General features: G+C 37.4%; 1 long non-coding RNA gene across 1 annotated transcript; it reads right to left on the reverse strand.

Annotated features, from left to right (window-relative positions):
• Positions 1–2,250: 2,250 nt before the first annotated feature.
• LOC111224995 lies at positions 2,251–3,911 on the reverse strand. Its single transcript, XR_002665253.1, has 3 exons — positions 3,804–3,911; positions 3,467–3,544; positions 2,251–2,584 (listed from the first exon to the last, which is right to left on the reverse strand). It is a non-coding gene; the product is annotated as an uncharacterized LOC111224995 (long non-coding RNA).
• Between the last annotated feature and the right edge of the window lie 4,139 nt (positions 3,912–8,050).

Consider the following 8,050-nt stretch of genomic DNA (forward strand, 5'->3'; position numbering starts at 1 on the left):
GGCATAAAAGGTCATATCAACGTCATAGTATGGCAAGGCATGAGACGAAATAATATTATTATGCCTAAAAATGCTGAAAAATATCATAGTATAGTATGGCATAAAAATGTCAAAAAATGTCATAGTATAGTATGGCATAAAATGTCAAAAAAAACATCATAGTATATTAAGGCATAAAAGGTCATATAAACGTCATAGTACGGCAAGGCATGAGACGAAATAATATTATTATGCCTAAAAATGATGAAAAATATCATAGTATAGTATGGCATAAAAATGTCAAAAAATGTCATAGTATAGTATGGCATAAAATGTCAAAAAAAACATCATAGTATATTAAGGCATAAAAGGTCATATAAACGTCATAGTACGGCAAGGCATGAGACGAAATAATATTATTATGCCTAAAAATGCTGAAACATGTCAAAGTATAGTATGGCATAAAAATGTCAAAAAACGTCATAGTATAGTATGGCATAAAATGTCAAAAAAACATCATATTATATTATATTAAGGCATAAAAGAACATAAAAACGTCATAGTATTGTAAGGCATCAAACGACATAGTATAGTATGGCATAAAAATATCTATAAACATCAGAGTATAGTATGGCATAAAATGTAAAAAAAACGTTATAGTATAGTATGGCATAAAATGTCAAAAAAACATCATAGTATATTAAGGCATAAAAAGTCATATAAACCTCATAGTATGGCAAGGCATGAGACGAAATAATATTATTATGCCTAAAAATGATGAAAAATGTCATAGTATAGTATGGCATAAAAATGTCAAAAAATGTCATAGTATAGTATGGCATAAAATGTCAAAAAAACATCATAGTATATTAAGGCATAAAAGGTCATATAAATGTCATAGTATGGTAAGACATGAGATGAAATAATATTAATAGGCATAAAAATGCTGAAAAATGTAAAAGTATTGTATTGTAGAAAAATGCCAAAAAAACGTCATAGTATAGTGTGGTATAAAAGGTCATAAAAACCTCATAGTATGGTAAGGCATCAAACAACATAGTATAGTATGGCATAAAAAAATATCTACAAAGAACATAGTATAGTATGGCATAAAATGTCAAAAAACTTCGTGGTATAGTATGGCATAAAAATGCCAAAAAAAGTCATAGTATGGCAAGGCATGAGACAAAATAATATTATTAGGCATAAAAATACCAAAAAAATGTCAAAGCATAGTATGGCAGAAAAATGCTAAATAAATGTTATAGTATAATATGGCATAAAAGTTCATAAAAACATCATAGTATGGTAATGCATCAAACGACATAGTATAGTACATCATGAAAAATCCAAAAAACATCTAAGTATAGTATGGCATCAAATGCCAAAAAACGTCATAGTATAGTATGGCATAAAACATCAAAAAAGCATCATAGTATATTAAGGCATAAAAGGTCACATAAATGTCATAGTATGGCAAGGCATGAGAGGAAATAATATTATTAGGCATAAAAATGCTGAAAAATGTCAAAGTATAGTATGGTAGAAAAATGCCAAAAAAACGTCATAGTATAGTGTGGCATAAAAGTTCATAAAAAAGTCATAGCATGGTAAGGCATCAAACGACATAGTATAGTAAGGCATGAAAATTCCAAAAAAACATTTAAGTATAATAAGGCATAAAAGGTCATATAAACTTTATAGTATGGCAAGGTATAAGACGATATAATATAGTATGGCATAAAAATACCAAAAAACGTCACAGTATAATATGGCATAAAAGGTCATAAAAACGGTAACGGTAATAATATGGTAAGGCATCAGACGACATGGTATATCAAGGCATAAATTGTCATATAAACGCCATATTATAGTAAGGCAAAAAGTGTCATGAAAACATCTTAGTATAGTAACTCATGAAATGCCATAGTATATTAAGGCATAAAATGTCATAAAAATGTTATAATATATTAAGGCATAAAATGTCATAAATATGTTATAATATATTAAGGCATAAAATGTCATAAATATGTTATAATATATTAAGGCATAAAATGTCATAAATATGTTATAATATATTAAGGCATAAAATGTCATAAATATGTCATACTATAGTAAGAAATAAAATGGCATCAGAATCAGAATCAGAATCAGAATCTCTTTATTTGCCAAATGTACACAGCACAGGAATTTAACTTGGTGAGAACAGCGCAAGAGGGTAGAAACAAGCAAAAACACATAATCAAAATTACATAAAAAAAATTAAAGATAAGAAATAATTACAATCATACTGTACGTTATTGCACTGTTAAATGTTACGTGTTTCGATTTGAGTTCAGTTGTATTGCACAATTTTTTTTTTCTTTGGGGGGGAGGGGTGCAAATAGGTGACTAGGTTGGATTGTTGAGGAGAGTGATGGCACCCGGGAAAAAACTATTCCCGTGTCTTGTGGTCCTGGTCCTGATGGAGCAGAACCTATGGCTGGAGGTGCAGTCGTTGGTGAACAGGGACAAAAGATATGGGGAGAGGACACAGGCTTGCGGAGCTCCATTGTTGGTGGTGAGGGAGGCAGACATGTGGGGGCCAAGCCATACCTGCTGCTTCCTGTTATATAGTGTAGTATGGCATAAAATGTCAAAAAAGCATCATAGTATATCAAGGCATAAAAGGTCATAAAAACATCATAGTATGGTAAGGCATCAAACAACAGTATAGTATGGCATAAAAATATCAAAAAACATCATAGTAATGTATGTCATAAAAATGCCAAAAAACGTCATAGTACAGTAAGGCATCAAACATCATAATATAGTAAGGCAGAAAATCTCATAAAAATGTCATGGTATAGTAAGGCATAAAATGTCATAAAAACCTCATAATATAGTGAAGCAAAAAGTGTCAGAAAAACATCATCATATAGTAAGGCATACAATATCATAAAAACGTCATAATATAGTAAGGCATAAAAATGTCATATTACTGTAAGGCATAAAATGTCATACAAAAAGTCATAGTATAATAAGGCATAAAATGTCATAGTTTAGTAAGGAATAAAATGTCACAAAAACATCATAGGATAATAGGGCATAAAATAAGACATAATATTCATGGTTAGATTTACTTTTATAGATCCACCATTTTATGTTTGGTTCCGCTAGCAACCTGACTGCTAGCCTACTGAAGACCAAAGCGATGGTTTGCTTGCTAGTTAACACTAGTTAACATGGTTAAATAACAGGGCATATTGGATTGATCTAATATGACTTCACTCAAAACATTTTATTTTATTATTGCTTGTCTATATGCAAACCTACGCCCTTGGATTTTACTTCAGGAACCACTGAATGCCCAGAATGCCACCTTTTGTTCTCCCATTTAGATTTAGTTTCTTTCTCACCCAGACACACATAAGCCCTGAAAACACAAGAGTGGCGTGCAGACAGAGACACACTATCACATGATTCCCTCTGAGATCCTTCACCTTACCCCAATAAGGCCTGCTGCCAGACTCTGGAATGAATTCCTCTGCTGTGTGAGTGTGAGCTGACTGGTGACACCGGCAGCCTGGAGAAGGAGGGATAAAGATAGACAGCGGGTGAGGTGGTTGAGTGGGTATGAAGAAGGGGAGGAAGGGAGGGAGGGGTGCAAGAAGTGAAGAAGAATCTGGGGAAAAAGAGAGGACATAACCTGAGAGGAAGATATAGGGTGAGTAATGAGATTAGCTATTTTTGCCTAAAGAAAGGAGAGATGGCATGAGGAAGTGGTGGGTTGCTGAAGATAGACCGTGAAGAGATGCAGATCAAATCACGCGCTCTTACTTTACCTCTTTCTCTAAGTGGCCATAAAAAGACATTTCAACTCCACAGACAAGAGAGTACAAGACCTGAGCGAAGGACAGAGAGACAAATGTCAAACCAATCAGAATCTGCTGCTGCTGTGACACACACATTACATATTATATATTTACATTTAAATTTATAAACACACAATTCAATGAGACAATTTGCAACACACTTGCATTTTTGATTAAAGTGGCATCGGTCATTCCAGAGATCACCCGACAATCAAATAGTCCATTGTTCAACTTCATTTTTCAGCTCAGTGTTTGTTTCTGCTGATGGGACTTATTTGTTTGTCTGTTTAGTCATGGTTGCTCTCACTGGTCACCATGGCAACCCAGTTCTTTTCTCAAAGCAGAAATGTATCACATCCTGAGTAAAGATTTGGTTATGTAGGGACAACTCACAAGGCTAGTTGGTGACCCACTGTAGCTGGCAAGCTAACATACTAGCAAGCCACAAACATGCCAGTCAGTCACAGTTGGTCTCCTTGATTCTTACTTCTTACGATTACATTATTTCATTAACCAAAGAGTGATTGAAGGGGGAAGCTAACTATCTGTTTGATTTCTTCTCAGTTAGTGAGCTCGTTAGCAACTGAGCTAACCAGACAATAAGTTTGGACAGTTTTTTCAGAAGACATTCTGCATTTGTACGATTGACTCCTGTCTAAATTAGTTATAGTTACACAAAACACTGAGGAGAATTAAGTAGGGTAATTTGAGTAAAAGTGTCATGGATTGTACTAATGTGTGACAGTTGAGATAGAATTGCATATGAGAAACAGTGCTGTCATTTGTCCTCTTTGTCACCTGCACACTGTTCTTGTCATTAGTCTGTTTAATTTAGAGCTCTTGTTTATATGACCCCTGGAGCAAAGTCTAACTCGGAAATGCAGAGACACGTGAACGCAAGCACGTCTAAATAGTCAAATGTGTATTTACACGCACCGTACAAAAACAGTATACACACACACACACACACACACACACACACACACACACACACACACACACACACACACACACTCTTCAAGGAAGAAAGTAAAGTCACTGTTTGACATCAGCACAAAAGCGATGTCTTCACACCTCCTTGTTTGATTTAGGACAAGGCTTTCCACTGGTTAACTGTCATACTATAGTAAAGACCCCTCTCTTGGTCAATCCACCCAGTGTCAATGATGTGGCCGGTCCGAGCTGGATGTCTTTGTCCCCACAGTCTTCTGTTTCGTTCATTGTCCCTGTTTGGATGCTGGTGGGAAGGGCGTATGCAGAGGAGGCAAAGCAGATGTCAGTGTGAGGATGAATAGTGCCCTGAGGGGAGGGAGAGAGATAGCTGGTATCGTCTGTATACCCTGGAGACACACATGGGCAAGGCAGGGATCTGTTTCAAAGAGGAATCAGCTCGTCCTTGGCTTTTGAATGAGGCACACACTCACAAGGAACACAGGGATACTAATATAGCGGAAACCCAACGGAAAAACACTGGAGTACTGCACAGCTGTGGTTCTCAGTTACACAGATCATAAAATATTTGGTTGTGGACACATTTGATAAGAGTGGAAAAAATTCAGTTGTTGTGTTTCTGCATTCACGAATGGTGACAAAACAGCAAAATAAAACTAGTCTTCTTTTTGCTGGTGATGCCTAGCAACACTCTTCGCCCCTGCACCTGACTTTGAGAAGCGGTGAAGTACCCTAAAGACACACAAAGCCCAGTGTGAGGTGCACTCGCAAAAGGCTGTGTGACTTATGCAGCTGCAGCATTGCTTTTGTCCTTTAAGTAGAATAGCATAAACACACACACACACACACACACACACACACACACACACACACACACACACACACACACATACACACTCACACTCTGCAGGAGGGCTACCCTGTCATCTCACTGGCAATAAAGCGGGTCCCAGATGTCTGCCTCCCCCTGTTAGCAGACACACAAGCTCACACTGTCACTCACCAGGCCTTTGTTCTCAGACAGCAACATATTGCTTGTATACAAGGTTCAGAGTCAGTGGACATAAATGTTGTCACAGACTCAGAGGACAGAAGTTTGCTACAGGACAGAGGACAGAGGAGAGAGGACGCCGAACCAAAAAATGAAATATCAATTTATGTTCGTCATTTTGTTAGAAATTCAGTTAATAACTTTAAATAGACTGATCCATGTCAGCAGTTTATCATAGCGTCAGACTAAATTAAGTACTCTCCTTCCATGGTAATCAGCCACACCTTCTGGAACTTTCTACCTAATCAAGCCATCTCTATCGGGTGACCTCTGTTGCTATGTGAGTGGGAGGGCAGGGCAGAAAATATTACACTGCTGTTTCATCAGTGCCAAGCTGAAACTCCAGTGCAAGTCTTAGACGACAATTTGATGATATTCTGACATGTGTTGCAATAGACTTTGAATGGAGTGAATAGTGATTGATTCATTATAGTAAGAAAATATTTATGATCACATCTTACGTTTCTTTTATATGAAATTTCAATGTTCATTCCCATAATTTAGCCTCCAGGATATTTTGAAATAAACTTTTTTAAAAGCATTTATGGGCATATTTGTGTAAAAATCACCAACAGCAATCAAATGTAATATCAAAGGGAGAAGTTTGAACACAACCACAGCCTCTGCAATCCACTTCTTATTTTTAAGAGATGAAAAACGTGTCAAAACATCTTGCTCAAATGAGTCATTGCATAGTCTGTCCAAGGAGGATTGCAAAATCTTGTTAAATCTGGACCACTTGTTCTTTGTGTGTTGCTGTTGGATGGTTCTTCATTCACTTCCCCCCATGATGATATTTTCACACAAAACAACACCACACTGCGCCATTTAGTCAGGCACACCCTGGGAATCTTTGAACCTGCTTCCACGGAGATCGAACAGGGAACTTGAGAAATACGCACTTCAGAGAATTTTCTACACAAAATCTGCCCGTGGCATTGTAGGAGGCCGGGCCTAAATCTGACTGAAATCTCACATTGTAGCTCACGCTGACAGCCAGTCATTTAAAACTACAACATCCACACACCCCAGCTGCCGAGGCCTCGTGTTAGCCAGTGTTTGGAGAGGTAAAACCCGAGTTAAACATAAGCCCAGTCACCTTCCCTCTCGGTGCACTCCACCACCACCCCCCCCACGCCCTCGGCTCCTGCTAAACCAGCTCTTCTCGCTCCCTCCTTTGTCTATGTGTCAAAATGAGCCAAATGTTTTTCTTTTTCCTCTTGCTGCTAAGCAACCTAGGGGATTCAGAACGCTGCAAAGGATTGCAGTCTTAATCCAAACCCTGGGTTTTGCAGAGTCAGCTGGTTCGGGTGCAGCAGTATTGTGCATTTCAGTGCCCTGGCCGAGTTAGCACTTTTTTTTTTCTGAGTTTTTGATAGAATCCTTGCTAACGGTACCATCTGTCACATCCTATCATTTAATAGGTGGAAGCACTGGCAGCTCCATTTGGATCGAAACTAGAACACTGAGTTTTATTCCAAGTGTCCGAAAACAACATGGGCCTGAGCGTTTGGATGTGAAGTGATTGGATTTGCTGATCAGGGCAGGCAGCAGGCCTTTTAAGGGAAAGCAGCAAACAGCTTATGAAATGTTCCACAGTTCCTCCCAAAATATGGAGCTGCATCAACATCACTGAGTCATCCAGTTCTTTGGTGAAGCAGATTTTCTCACTTTGCATGTTTAAATACAAAATTATGGCACCATTTGAGCATATTTTTTTTTTTTTTTTTTTTTTTTTTTTTATAAATCAAATTCAGCAGCAAGCTACAGTCAGCTCTGTGGTAGGATCATGTGCTTATAATATCTGAAATCTCTTTATACGTGAAGTGCAGTTTACTGTCCAAACAGAGGGACAAATGTGAGTGAGGCAGGAGAATTGCTGACTTGATCTCCTCTCCAGTCCTCTGCACAGATGGTGCAGTCAGTCCTCAAAGACTGGGAGGTCAAATTCCAATCTAGGCCACCACATCAGGGTTTAGGTTTGTGGAGCTCTTAATGTACACAATATAGTTTACAAATACAAAATGCAAGTAGATTTCCCTGACTTCTTTTATGTGGAACTGTAAAGCTGAGACTTATTAAAACTGAACGGTAAGTAAATAATGACACAGCTCAAAGGGGAATATGATGCCAAGATAGGAAATCTTTTATTACAGAGAAAAAAAAAAAAAAAACTTTTCTTCCAAAATATAGAAATCTGTACAACTTCCGCACA

Source organism: Seriola dumerili, unplaced genomic scaffold, assembly GCF_002260705.1.
Source record: "Seriola dumerili isolate Sdu_G_001 unplaced genomic scaffold, Sdu_1.0 BDQW01000138.1, whole genome shotgun sequence".
NCBI classification, from domain to species: Eukaryota; Metazoa; Chordata; class Actinopteri; order Carangiformes; family Carangidae; genus Seriola; species Seriola dumerili.